We start from the raw sequence: 15025 nt of genomic DNA on the forward strand, positions 1-15025 counted from the left end.
ACATCTTTTACGTACTTTGGGAAGTTTTGCTTCCAGTGCGATTTTTCATGGCAATAGAAGCATCCAACCACTTTAGGGTTGGCAGAAGGAGTGACAGAACCTGTCTTGGTTCCACTTGAAAAGGAACCATCAAGGGACTTTCCCTTGGTACCCTTCGAAGGGCTCTTCTTCTTCTTTCCTTTGCCTTTCCCGATTTCCAAGAGAGGGCCGGAGTTAGGAGTAGGAGTGGTAACAACCGATTTACCTTAAGACCACTTTCGGTAGTCGTCAAGATTCCTTGAAGTTTGTTGAGTGTAACTTCCACCTTGTTCATGTGGTATGTCATTTGGAATTGATCATAACAAGCAGGTAAGGAGTGCAAAATGATGTCAATTTCCAACTCCTCAAGGAAGTTAACATTTAGTTTCAACAAACGGTCCACATACCTTTTCGTTTTCTGTAATTGGCCTATTATGGGTTCACCATCCTTCATCCGGGTTGTTATCATAGAGAAGATGATGTCATACCTCTCAATTGTCCTCCAATTAAACACTTAATTAATTTATTAATAAAATCCATGAGGGTGTAATTTCAAACTATTCAAAAAAAATACTAGGGTTTAGTCCGTTAAAATTTCAAAAATTAAAACTTTTTAATTTCAAATTTAAACTGTAAAACCAAAAGGGTGTATCTTAAAAATTTTCAAAATACTAGGTTAAATTTCAAATAAAAACAATCTTATCATTATCCAAATTTAACCAAATCGTTGAATTTTGATAAGGATAACATGTTATCTTTCATAGAATTCGATTTTAGGCTTTAAAAATGAATTATGGTAATTATCCTAATCAAAATCTGATCTGAAAATCAAAAAATCGGCTAACAAATGAGTCAGCTCGTTGAGTCAAAGCATGGACTCATCGAGTTCATAAATGAACTCATCGAGTTCCAGCATTCCTATGTGTTCATGCAACCCTAATTGCCTTGGATCTATGTTTTTCACTAGTTAAACATCAAAATTGAATTCCAAAGCAATAACCCTAAATCTAGCATACAATTTTCGAAATACATATACAAATTCGGGTTAGAAGATTACCTTACTTGTTATGTAGTAATAGCAAGACAATCTTGAAGATCCTTTACTCTTGAAAGCTTAGTGCCCCAAGTTTTGCACCTCTAATGGAGTCACAAATACCCAACACAAGAGGATGAAAGAGGAGACACTAGAAAATCGGATAGGGTTCTTCAAGGAAGCATAGGGTCGAAATTCAAATGTTTGGTGGAGGGGGTTATATAGTTGTGGGCTGCTAGGGTTTCTGTAGGAAACCCTAATTCCTTTATTAAGGCTTATGAAGCCATGGACCTTTTACCACTAGGCCTTAGACGAAATCTATAGAGCCTCCCTATAAGATTTCTTCCACTCCTAGTTAAGGAGTCTAATAACCCAGTTTTACAACTATCATCTAACAGAATATACAAACCACTGGGTCGACATTGGTGCATTTGACCCTTAAGTATAGTACGGAAGACTCACCCCTCGATCTGATCAATAGCTAATGAGGTCCTGACTCCAAATCTCAGCTCCAACCAATCACCTAACTATCCAAGTGACCAATATCTATCAAATTCCCAAAATACAAAAATCCTAAAAACACTGTTGACGTCAAACTTGGTCAAAGTCCATAAGTCAACTGAGTCAACCCAACCGAGCCAACTCGACCAAGTCAACCTAGATTGTATACGCAGGGCGTACTCTAGAGGTACATTGGGCATACACGTAGCCTCGCAGTTAACCACCATCAGGGTGGTTTACCTCGTACGTAAGGCATACTCTGAGTACGCGAGGCTTACCCTCGCAATTCCAAAATCCATTTTAAGATCTTGATGGCTTAAGCTCTTTTGTCCAAACTTCAGATCCATGGCCAATATACTCTTAGGAGTCATAAAGTCTCCAACTTTATGACCTCGCATGTCCAATAAGTGCTTAACACAAGGTGTTATTCCATTAAGACATTCTAAAAGATGCATGAAGCGAAACTAACCACTTGGAACCCATTTTTATGACTTAAGACCCCTTTTAGGGTATGAAAGAACAATTCAAAGATCAAGAACATGCCATATTCATGATCTAGCATTTTGGGACACAAAAAAACTCCATAAAACAACCAATGCTGGATCTATGAGATGGAGGGACAAAATTCCAAGCTTTTACCTTTGAAAGGTTGAAAATGAAGAGCAAGTCCCATATCCAAAGTTATGCACTCCTCAAATATGAGCTTGACTTCCTTCCTTCTTATTCTAAGCACCCAAACACACACTTTTAGGCCAGAAATGGCTTCTCAAGCTAAACTACGATTACAAACACAAATGAAAGGGTGGAGGCTGATGACGTGAAGTGAAGCCTCAATTAGTAAGTACGCTCAACGTATAATGATGCACGCATGGCGTACTGCGAAGCCTCAAATTTCAATAATGTCATTAAGGCCCTTTTGCATACTTCTTAAACATAGGGACCAAAAACATAATACATCACAATATAAGGATTAATAATGGAAGTAATTTAAAACCTGATGTTACACTCTTTATGTTCATTATAAGTTTGTGGTGATGCCATTCTGGCTCACCAATGCACCAACAATGTTCACGGATCTCATGAAATGGGTGTGAAGGCCAATGTTGGATCGGTCTATCATAATATTCATTAATAATATATTGGTCTATTCTAAGACCAATGAATAGCATGAGGAGCACCAATGGGTGGTTTTAGAGACTCTGAGGAAGGAGATGCTTTATGCCAAGTTCTCCAAATGTGATGGCTGATTGCACGAGGTGCACTTCTTGGGGCACATTGTCAACTAAAAGGGAATATTGGTTGATCCAACCAAGATCATGGTAGTGATGCAGTGGGAGGTTTTGAGGTCACCTGCTAAGGTTTAGAGTTTCTTTGGGTTAACAGGTTATTATTAGAGGTTCATTAAGGATGACTCCAAGACCACTGTCCCTTTAACCTGATTGACGAAGAAAAAAGTTACTTTTTGGTGGGTGCATGAGCAGCAGGCACCATTCGAGACTTTGAGGCATCAGTAGAATTTTACAAATCAGAATTTCCGTAAGCAATCTAGCAGCTCAAGCATGGCCTTAGAAGACATAGTAAAGAGCCTAGACACTAGCACCCATGTAATTCAGAACAAAAACATAACTAGCATAAAAAATTTGGAGCAGTAAATATCTCAACTTGCCACTTATATAGGTCGGATAGAATCTCAAGGAAAGTTACTGCGGCATATTGAAAACAATCCAAAGCATCACGTGAGTGCAATCTCCTTGAGAAGCGAAAAAACGTTATGAAGGCCCAAGTAGATATTGTCACACCCCCAAACCAGAACGGCGGAAACGTTCGGGGGCGGAGGACGTCATATTTAGTATCATAACTGTTCATAAAAAGGAAAGTACACACCACCATATACATTAAAGTTTCCAAAATGTTTACATAATTGTATTCGTTACATGTTCAAAAGTTAACTACATAAACATCTTTCAAAAGAAGTAATTAACGTCAGTACGTTAATCCCCATAAGTTGATTTCCAAATCTGCTTAGCGGTTCCCAGAGAATACAAGTTATTTCAAAGAGAAAGTGTCAACAATTAAGTTAGTGAGTTCATGAGTAGTGTTTTGAGAAAATGTACGCCATTCGAAAGTTCGTGTATGTTTTCCAGAAAACGCAGTATTTCAAATGTAAAGAGTTGTGATTTGTTGTGTTGAAAGTGAATGTATTAGATCCAGAAAATCCCATATTTTCCCTAATGGTTGAGATACGAATTGTTGTGTTTTCCAAGAAAAACCCTTATTTTCTTATAAAAGTATGAAATGCATATGAATGTTCGTGTTATAAGTTGTAAATAATTGCACCAGGAAAATCCCTTATTTTCCTATTAGTTGTTTGGTTTGTATAGAGGAAAAACCCTTATTTTCCTAACATAACTGGTAGTCTCTAAGACCAAAAATCACAAGAAACCGACGTTCTTAAAAGTTGTGTCATAGTTTTATATAATAAAGCTATACGAAGATCGCATTTGTTAGATGAAGAATAGTTTTAATAGCCACTCGTTCATAAAAGCATAATGCCATAATAATTGTATATCCGATGAGTTTTATAACCATACTAAACATAATATGCCTGTAACGACGTTCTTCAGGCGTCGCAGCGTTATGACAACTGTCACCCCAAAAGACGGACTGTAGCTAACAGTCAAGGTGCGGGATCATGACTTTCCGTATAGATCTATACACATTTGACACGTTCTCCGAACGGGAGACTCTGGTTATAGACAGGACTTGCAGCATTACTTTCTAATAAAGAAAAGTAATGTTTGAAGATATACACGTCTCGTGGATTCTCAACTAAGCCTATATTAAAGTGATAGTTTTTGTATGCAAAGTTTATCCTTTTTCACAATGTTTGACAAAGCATAAATCATAAGTTTTTAGAATGTATAATACGACTTAACAATGAAAGGTACTTTGAAATCATTATATACTTTGCATAAGTCTAATGCACACAAAGTATGACAAAAGTTTTCCATAATAGTAATGAGTTCCAAGTGATTTATTCGGTAAAACAAGCGAAGTGAAACTTTATAAAATACACGATAATAACCGTATGTTTACTTGTATTCCCCCCCCCCCCTAAAAGAGTATAATATCATTTAAAATGTATTTAAAGTGTGCTTGAAAGGGATATGAACTCACTTGATAGTTTGAAGAAAGCGTGACGAAAACCGAACAGAACTTCTACTCGAGAAAGCGGATCTCTCGAGATTCTCGGGAAATCTCGGGAGTGTAAAACTTTCTTCCCACCTTGGATATGAAAACCGGGCCTTTGGGATGATTCCGAGGGTTGAAACGCAGAGCTTCGGTGCGAGAAAGGAAGGAAATTAGCAATTTTGGCCGGCACCCTCGCATCCTTTTTATAGGGGTCTGGGAGGTTGCGTTACGCGGGGCATACTAGAGTACGCGCTGCGTACTCAAGCGTCATGCATGAGCGCATCCTCGGTCGAAACATTGGAGCGATGTGGATGAACCATAGCCTAGCATCCAAGTATGTTGGGCGTACGACGGTACGCTGGGCATACGAGGGATCGGACCGGTGACTCCTTCTTCGGATAATACCGGGCTTTAATTTAATTTATATTTAAATTAATTAACAAACTTCAAAAATTCATATCTTTCTTATACGAACTCCGTTTTCGACGTTCTTTATATCCAGGTGAAGGTGAGACTACGATCTACAACTTTCCTTTAGACTCCGTCGGCTAGTTTTGAATTTTATTTTTAATATTATGTTTTTAATAGATCGGGACAGGAAAAGTCCGTTAAAGTTCCATAACTTCTTCATCCGACGTCCGTTTTCGTCAGACTTTTTACCGTTGCGCTAGAATTGTTGATCCCTTTGATTCTCATTTAGTTTGTTTTGGCCAAAAGTCTCTCGATCTCTATTTCGAGTTTTTAGCTGTCTACTGCTATATCTGTAACTTAGAAAAATCACAATTTCCTCATACGAAGTCAGATTTGGACGTTCTTTTTATGTACGGTTACGGTTTGACGATATCTATGACTTTCATTTAGACACCTAAGGTCAAAAAGTGTTTTGTTGAAACTTTGCGTTTTTACGTAACTTCGTATTGCCAGTTTTTGTCGGGAAACTTAGAATGGTCATAACTTCTTCGTTATAACTCGTATTTTAGTGTTCTTTATATGTATGAAAACCTTGTTACAATATCTACCACTTAGTATACTTAATTACGATTTTATAAAATTTTAAATTTTGACCTGAATTTTGCTGTTGTTACAGATATGAACCAGAAAACGAAGTTAGGAAAGAATTTGAAGAAGTTTTGGGTGAAAAAGTGATGGGTTTTGAGCACTACAACTTTCCTATGGTGCACGTGCAACCCTAATGCTTTGGATCTAGGTTTTCCTCAAGTTATACAGAAAAATAATGATCCAAAGCATAAACCCTAATACTAGCATACCAATTTTGAAATTCATATGTAAAATAGGATTTGGAACATTACCTCAATTGTTATGTATCAATAACAAGAACTCCTTGACCTTTGAAAGATTAGTTCCCCAAAAGTAGCACCTCTAATGGAGTCACAAACACCAAGTAGCAATGGAGAATTGTGAGAGAGATGTGAGGGACTCCTAAAATCGGCTAGGGTTCTTTATGGATGCATGGGTGCCGATTTTGGGAGCTAATGGGTTACTTTTATAGTTGAGGCATCTAGGGTTTTCAACTTGGAAACCCTAATTCCCTTTCTTTGGCCCTAAGCAATACATAGACTTCCATTTGACAAGCCATGGATGAAATCTTTGTGGACTCTCATAGAGATTTTGTCCACCCTATATCAATAAGGTTCATGAGCCAAACTACAACTATTACTGATTTACATAATCAGTCCCCATTAATTTAATCAGTCTCCTTTAATTAGTAAATTAGTTTCTGATCAATACTAATTAAATAGAGTAAATTACTGAAAATGTCCCTATGTTTTGGTTAAAATTACATGTCTGGTCCCTAACTTCTTTTTTGCACTCGGATCGCCCATGTGGTTTGATTTTGTTGCGTTTTTTGTCCATATGGTTTGGTCAAAATTGCACATTTGGTCCCTAATTTTATGTATGTAAGGGACGAACAACACAACAAAATCAAACCACAGGGACGATCCGAGTGCAAAAAAAAATTTAGAGGCCAAACGTATAATTTTGACTAAACCATAGGGACAATTTCAGTAATTTGCTCAATTAAATAATATGATTTCTCAATTAATATACTATTCTTATAATTAATTAATAAATCCCAATAAACCTCTTTCACATAATTCACCCTATCAAATTGCTATGGTGAAGACAACCCAAAATGACCATGTTTATAATCAAATCAAGTACATACCAAAAATAATTATGGGCTTAGACACCTAATCCAACAATCTCCCGCTTGGATAAGTCTAATAAATGTTATTGTAAGTATGACTTTAGAATCTGATCAGCAATCGTAGCTTTCAAAAGCTGTTGTCGAACTCTAATCTTATCAGTAACTCGTCCTTTAGATAATGGATCAAATATTCCTTCATTCTACAAGATATTGTATGGACATGAGACATGGATTATAATCATTCTCTCTGTCCATGTGTTGTTTCCTGATTTATGATATATGATGACTGACAATAGACAACAATTGAACACATAAACTTAGTCCAGGCTTGGGCAAGTGCTTAGGTTTGTCATCATTAAATCATCAAGGAGCCCATATATATCGCTTTATCCCTCTTAGGGTAAAAGGAACGGATAAACTTCGACTCATATGCTTGTACTATTTACTCTCCAAATCACACACAACAATAGATTTTATAACATCAAGTTACTGATACGTTCACGTATTAGCAATGTGTAACAAACTTGTAAACAACAACTTATATCTCTCCGTTTCAAGAATATAAGATATTATTGTCTCACAATCACTCGTGATAAAATCCATAAAGTGAATCAAGTTAGCATAGGTTTAATCTAATACTCAAATTCTTATTTTAGGAGTACTCATGAACACTATAGCAAACTTTTTCTATGTCTAAACACTTTAGACAATCTACAGTCGGATTCATGACAGTCTTACCTCATTACCTACTTCCAAAGTATGATTGAATGTGGATGTTCGAATAATCTTATTATTCGGGAAGTCAAAACATGCGAACTGAAACATAAGAATAATCGAATCCAATATGGTCTCAAAACTTTTGATTATAAATAAAGCACTTATTATTTAATCGCCATATTTATTAAAAACTATTCATTGTATAATGTTTCGAATAATCAAATTAATACTTGAATTAAAACAATAGTTATCCCATGCTCCAAGCATGCACACTATGTTTACCTATGGTCCTTTCTTTGTGAAACGGATCAATTGAATACATTTCCAATGATGCTCATTTCACAATTCCAAATCCTTATCGCAAGTGTAAGAAAACCAAATTCTTGCCACTATTAGAATGTGTTAGATTCTAAACTATCATGCAATGATCATTTTGTAACGTCGAGATACCAAAGTCACAAATACTTTGTCAACGATATTAGAAAGTGTTCTATTTGAAATTGTTAAAATGACAATCCCATAAATACGAAGTCTCACATTCAAAGTACATTCATTTGACCATGCTTCTTGCATAAAAGTTTCTAATTTACACATATATTCTTAATATCCAACTCCTATTATGGAAACCTTTACATATTTCCTATATGACAACCCATTCTTAATAGAATCCTATCTATTTAGAATCATGACGATATGGTCCATTCATTACTATACTTCCAACTATAAGTGACCAATGCTTAGCGAACATTAGATCGTCCTTGATGGTTGTTTAACTACTTTAGTCATATCTGGTTCTGGTCCTTTTCCTTCTTAATGCACTATGCATTTTGAAAATTTAGAGCACGTGAATATTATATCATATGAAATTGATCCTATACTCGAATCATATGAGACACGATTCATAATATCTTACAGAAAGACATGATACTTTACCAATCTCTTGCTATAAGGTTTCCATATATAGAATTTCCAATGTTGAAACATTTCAACCTGATATTCATATATGCTCATGACTAAGATAATTAATATTTCAATCTAAGCTTTTAGATTCGAAATAAAGTATAAGTATCCTCTCCCTTACTATAGCGAGACAACTTTTTAAACTCTGCAACTTTGCAAATCAAAACTTTGTTTCCTAAAAATAACATTACTACCCTGAAACACTGAATGTAATAATTGTGCTCCCACTAGCGTAATAATTACATTCCAACTAACATAACACTTATGCTCCCACTAGCTTTGACATGTACTCAAAAATCACCTGGACTTCTAGAAAGCAATACTTATTAATTTTCTTACCAAAGTTTAGATTTCTAATACAAGATGCTTCGATAAGACTTTATCTAAGCTTCTCAAACTCATACACCTCTCCTTAGATAGCTCATATGTGTTTCTAAACTATTTCAAAACTTATGGTGATAAGTCCCAAATGTTTAAACCATTTGCCATTTCTCATAATTCGAACTATGAAGAGGGATGTCGTAATCATAATCAAATTTAAGAAGGTAGTTAACACAACGGCTATCTTCTTAGTGAAAATGTTTCCTTACAATCATTTTCATGAAATGGAGAGAGACCTTATCCACTTAGATTTTTCTACTGTATGTGTTCCTATCCATGTGAATCTGTCATTTCCAACCATTATCATAAGACAAGGTCTATGAAAAATTTAAACAGACTGAACTTGTTTCAATCTTAATTTCTTGTCATAAGGTAGCACAAGGGCCTACCATGTCTTCCAAGTTGTTGAGCATCTCACCCATACTGATCAATGAACTTTCACTAATCAAGGTGTTTTGCCTTATGCAATCAAATGAGAACTCATAGAACTCACATGCATAGTCAACTTAACTGGAATAAGTACAAAAATAAGAATGTGTCAATATGATAGGTTACAAACCTCAGGTCGTGTGCTACTGATAAACAATGGGTTTATTCTTGATTAGTTCTTCAAGCTATTCAAGATCATTAAGACCCCCACTGACTTCTTGACATATAAAATTCTTTTATCAAGAAACATTCCTTAACAAACAAATATTCAAGAGTTAGTGTGGGTTCTTATAAATACAAACACTTCACACAATTAGTCTTAGTTGTTCTTTGTATTATTCAAGACATCACATCTTACCAATTTCAAATGTGAAAGAGTAAGAAATTTCTCTACTCCACATTTGATAAGTGTTATAAACCTTCTTAAGATCATGTCACTCAAAACACAATCTTAGAGTATAACTCTAAGACTCGATTTTGGAACGAAGTATCACTCATCCTTATGATTTAACCATTTCAACAATTCCTAATACCTCTTCTTATCCATACAAATGTACTAAGGTGTCCTTAGAGGATCAATTGTGACATGGTTTCACAATCACTAAGATGATCATAAAACATGATACTCAAGTATTCTCGTTTCCTTTTAGATTGGAGAAACCTTTTCTCGTTCTGTCTAATTTGATTCTTCTTATTTGTACATCGAAACCTTCCCAATGATTCAAAATTACACTTAATCTTGTAAGCATAACCATATTTACTGAACTTTTAGTAAATCATGATGAATGGTCTTATCGTTCTTTGTGGTAGACTTGACCAGTTCACATCAATGAGTACTAGATCCTTTAGTCCTTCACTTGACTTACATTTATATGTTAATAATGAATTAGTCTTAATTTCCCAAATACGAAGGTTCTCATTCATCATAGAATGCAAGCTGCATAATTTCAAGTTTCTGTCCAATTGAAACTTGGACGATAAAAATCTTTTCTTATTTGGTAAAATTTTGACAATACCAAAAATAACATAACTAATAATCACATGCATTTTCAATATTTCTAGCAATTGAAACACGCAAACATCAATTTTCTCAAATGCCATTGCAAGGAAATATAAAATAAGAAAATATCAAACAAAATCTTTATAAAATGCGGAAAAACTTATCCTTACAATGCAATTACAAATGAAAACTATGCTACTTGTGACAACCCAAAATTTCCATTCGGTCAAACCCTAAAAGACAACCACTTCGTATCATAAGTTAAAGTCATTATTTCTTATTTTCAAGAAATATAAGGTTCATTTGATTATTTTAATTTTATTTTTAAACAAACGGGTGAAAGAAAGTGTCGTCTCGCATTTTAAATTTTAAAAACCGCAAACACCTCACGTCTTAGAAATTCTCGACCAAACTTTTATGTTTTGATTGAAAAATCACCCAAAAATCATGAACTCATACCTATGTATGATTGTACATCCTTTAATCCATCCATTTTTGTTTTTTGATTGGTTTCCAAAAACACCAAGAACACACACTAGTGTTCTTGGACTTAAAGTTCATTTCAAGCTTCCACAATGTAAGTACTTCTATCCTAGAGTCATTTTAAGCTAGCTATACATGTTTATACCAAGGAAAAGTCCCAATAACACCAATAACAAGGTGTTCACGGTTTTGGGAGGCTCCGAAAACCGTAAAGACCCAATATAGTGCCTTAGGGTGCTTTAGGGTGTCTATATGCTTCACAATGCCTCAAGGACTTGTTTATATCCATCCTTGATGAGTGCATCACACAAAAAGCACCAAAATCATATATTTTTATGTGTTTACGGTTTGGGGATCTCTTAGAACCGTAAACACCTCAAATCTTGTGTAAATGTCCCATAAATGACCCATGGTTGTTCCTTATGGCTAGAATCTAACCTAGACTAGTGCCATGTTTGAGCTAAGGACTTGAAAACCACCAAATACCAAACTTAGGAGTTTAAGGTAGTAAACTCATGAGTTTAAGGTAGTAAACTCATGAGTTAAAGGTAGTAAACTCATGGAGAAATGGTCCTTCGACCGTAAACTCCATTTAGGAGTGTTTTGATGCCACACAACACTTCCTAAGGCTAAATCATGAAGTAGGAATGCTTGGAATAGCTTAGAAGACTTCAACCAACAAATGGTCATAAAGTGTAGATTTTACGACCGTAAACCCTTGATTTTACTGCTGTAAACTCCTTGGGTAATGGTCATGAAAACCATAAACTTCAAGCGCATTTACCCTTGAACCCCAAACACACTAGCCTTTCCCTACAACACTTAGATGCAACCCTTGAGACATATAACACTTGTATAAAGTGTTTAGCATGTCCTAGAGTGTCTTAACTTTTTTTATTAGTTATTCAAAGACTGATTGTGTATATACATATATCCTTATATGTTATTAGGATCTTTGTGCGTGTCTAAGTCTTCACTTGACACCAAGCACTTATCCGACACTTCCTTCCGATCCACTTGCTACAGGTGAGTTCATACCCCTTAATCAATGTTTTAACAGTTTTTAAATGTTTTATGGGGGGATACAAGTAGAATTATCCTAATAATTATATCAATCATATGTGATTAATAAGTATCATTCAAATGATTGGCTATTCATTAGCCATTTTACCAAACAGTTTCCTTCAAATGATTTTCATAAACATTTTATATGTTTAAAACTCCTTATTACACTGTACATTTTACTATGTATGTTTTATTTCAAACTTATTTACAATTGTGATTCAAACAAATGTTTCTTTATACTAAATTGTTTTATCAAACCCATGCCTTCAAACCGTTTTATAGATTGACATCAAGTCGATCTTTTCTTAGATAATAATTATGTTCAAAGGTTTTACAAAACTTATTTTATGCTTTTATATTATAAATTGCATGCCTCTATATGTATAGTTATATAAGTAATGTTTAAAAGACTTAGGAAGGCTACCCACCTTGTTTCCTTTTCCTCAATTTGGATGTGGTCTGATAGGATATGGGTTACTCGTCCGAAGGTCGTTTAAATATTAGTTATATATCATGTGTACATATATAGTCATAAAAGGTCTTTCCAGTTCATCCGATGCCCTTGGGTAGCAAGGGTATACATCCATGTTCATACGGCCTAGTTAGATTACTAGTAAACTACCATATGGGTAGTTTAGGAAGATACTAGCACCATTACTAGAATGCGATATCATACAATGAGTCAGTTCATTCATGAGTCTATACTTGTTAGGTAGAGAGCACGTACATTATAGCTAGAACAATACCGTACCTTACAATATTTAGTACTATATTAACTTTCCTTGTACATATATTTAGTGATCTTTTCACTTAAACTTTAAATGTAAAAACTATATTTTGTTAATGATAGTTACACTTGGGAAAATTACACACTTTTACAAGAAACGAACATTTAGAACAGTTAAGTCTTGGTAGAAGACTACGTTGAGAACAGTTAGGTCTTGGTAGAAGATACCCTTATATAATAGTAGGAATCATAGGGATTTCTAGAGTTTTTCAAACATTTACAGTTGTTTTACAAATATTTTTATACTTACAGTTCATTTACATTTTCCATACTTACAGTTCATAAACTTACAAATTCTTACATACAAATTAAGCCACTAAAATACTTATGATCTCACCAGCTTTAAAGCTGATACTCGCTTTCAAAATTACTTGTATCCTCAGGTCATCATAGACAGGTACCGATGCAAGGATTAGGGAAGATGGATCTCGTTGAAAACTTCTCTTTCATTTTGATTTAAGCTTTAGTGTTTATCAAAATTTGACAGAACACAATTGTATAATAATTATATTGTTAACGCAATGGATGATGTTGTTGCTTGTTTACTACTTTTCATTGTTGTGATACTGTACATGACGTCCTCCGCCCCAGAACGTTTCCGCCGTTCTTGGTTTTGGGGTGTGACAGATTTGTATCAGAGCATTGTTTATAGTGAACTAAGTATATCATCCCATAAAAGATATACTAACTATAAATACATAAGGGATTAAAAATACTCTGACCAAGAGTTTATACTTTAAATATTAATATATTTAAGTAAGTATACGTGTTGCATTCATACTAAAATCAGTGTCACTAGGACAATACAAAAGAATTACGATTGTTGGGCAACACAGGTGGGCTTAGAGACATATGGTCAAAACTGGGAAGATATAGCCTGATCACCTATATTATCCGAGGTTTGACTAGCATGTGCCTAAGTGTAGTTGTGTGGTTGCAACAAATCTAAAATCTTACCAACCCTACCACAATGAGAACAGTAGAACATAACATTAAACTTAAAATACTATAGGAGTATTTGGTGTTATTATAAGTACTTTATACTTGAGAACTAAAACGGGATCTTCATTACCAAGTTGATAGTTGCTAAGTGGATACACTAAAGCTATATGTAATTAGGATGTTATAGACTTAGAATCTGTGAAAATTTTACTTTACCCCGATTTTGTGTGAATTTGGAGTTAAGGTCACTTATTCGAAGGCCTTTCCTGTTTCGATTACATATAACTGGTATGCACTTCACAAATAGCGATGTAACTAATGAAGATTTTCTAAATAGTTATCTAGATAGTTCGTCTAATAGTTATTTTCTTACCCCAATTCTCACGTAGATAACATGGTTGGACTCTATCCCCACGGCAACCAGTATCTTCCGAACGAAGTCATTGCTGGTTGGTTTGAAGAAGAACCATAGAATTATCATCCAATACCTATGAATGATCATAATGATGAAGACCTTTCGGACGCTGCTAACTCCGAACCTGAAGTTGAGAACCTACCCTAGGCAGCTCCCGTTCCAATTCCTAACCCTCGTCCAGCTTTACATGGCCCGACGCCTGGGTGGGTGGAATGCTTGGAAACATGGAGCCAAGGACAAGATCAGCCCATGCCATTTAATGGTGACCAAAGCTTTTACGACCTGAGCAATGGGGGCTCAGCAGATAGAACCCTGCTAATCTTGGTCCGCAGAGGGGCCCGAAACGAGATTCAAGCCAGGAAAGCCCTACATCAGATTACCGAAGTTGTCACCGATGCGAGAATGCATACCCTCCGCACCATTCGTCTCGAAGATGCTCGCGGGAGATCTGAGAGAAACCATGAAACCCTGCTGCAAGCACTGGCTGAATCACGAGCCGAAGTCATAGAGCTCCGAGTACGCTAGAGGGTGTATGAAAGACACCTACTTGATATGGAACATCAAATGGCTGAACTGAGAGTTCACCAGAGGGATGACCGTCCCCAGTAGTAGACATGTTACTTTATTTTCCTTGTTAAGAGGAATCGTTTTTTCTGTTTATGCCCGATGAGGCATTTTCTATGAAATTATCTTGTACTGTAAGTACTTTTGGTTAGGTCCCTATCCTGTCAAGAACTATCTTCTCTAGATATGATGTACAACCTTTTGCAAGGTCATTTTCCTGAATCTTTACGTCATGAATATCAAAGATATTGACAGCCAACTAACTTCTGTGTCATTTCCTTTATTCGAGTACTCTCATCATACTTTCATTTGAGTCTATCTGAAACATGCTTTAGTCAAGTCATTAGACTATAGTAATTTAACTCCAG

The sequence above is a fragment of the Lactuca saligna genome, chromosome 6 (genome assembly GCF_052625555.1).
Source record: "Lactuca saligna cultivar CGN05327 chromosome 6, ASM5262555v1, whole genome shotgun sequence".
Taxonomy (NCBI): domain Eukaryota; kingdom Viridiplantae; phylum Streptophyta; class Magnoliopsida; order Asterales; family Asteraceae; genus Lactuca; species Lactuca saligna.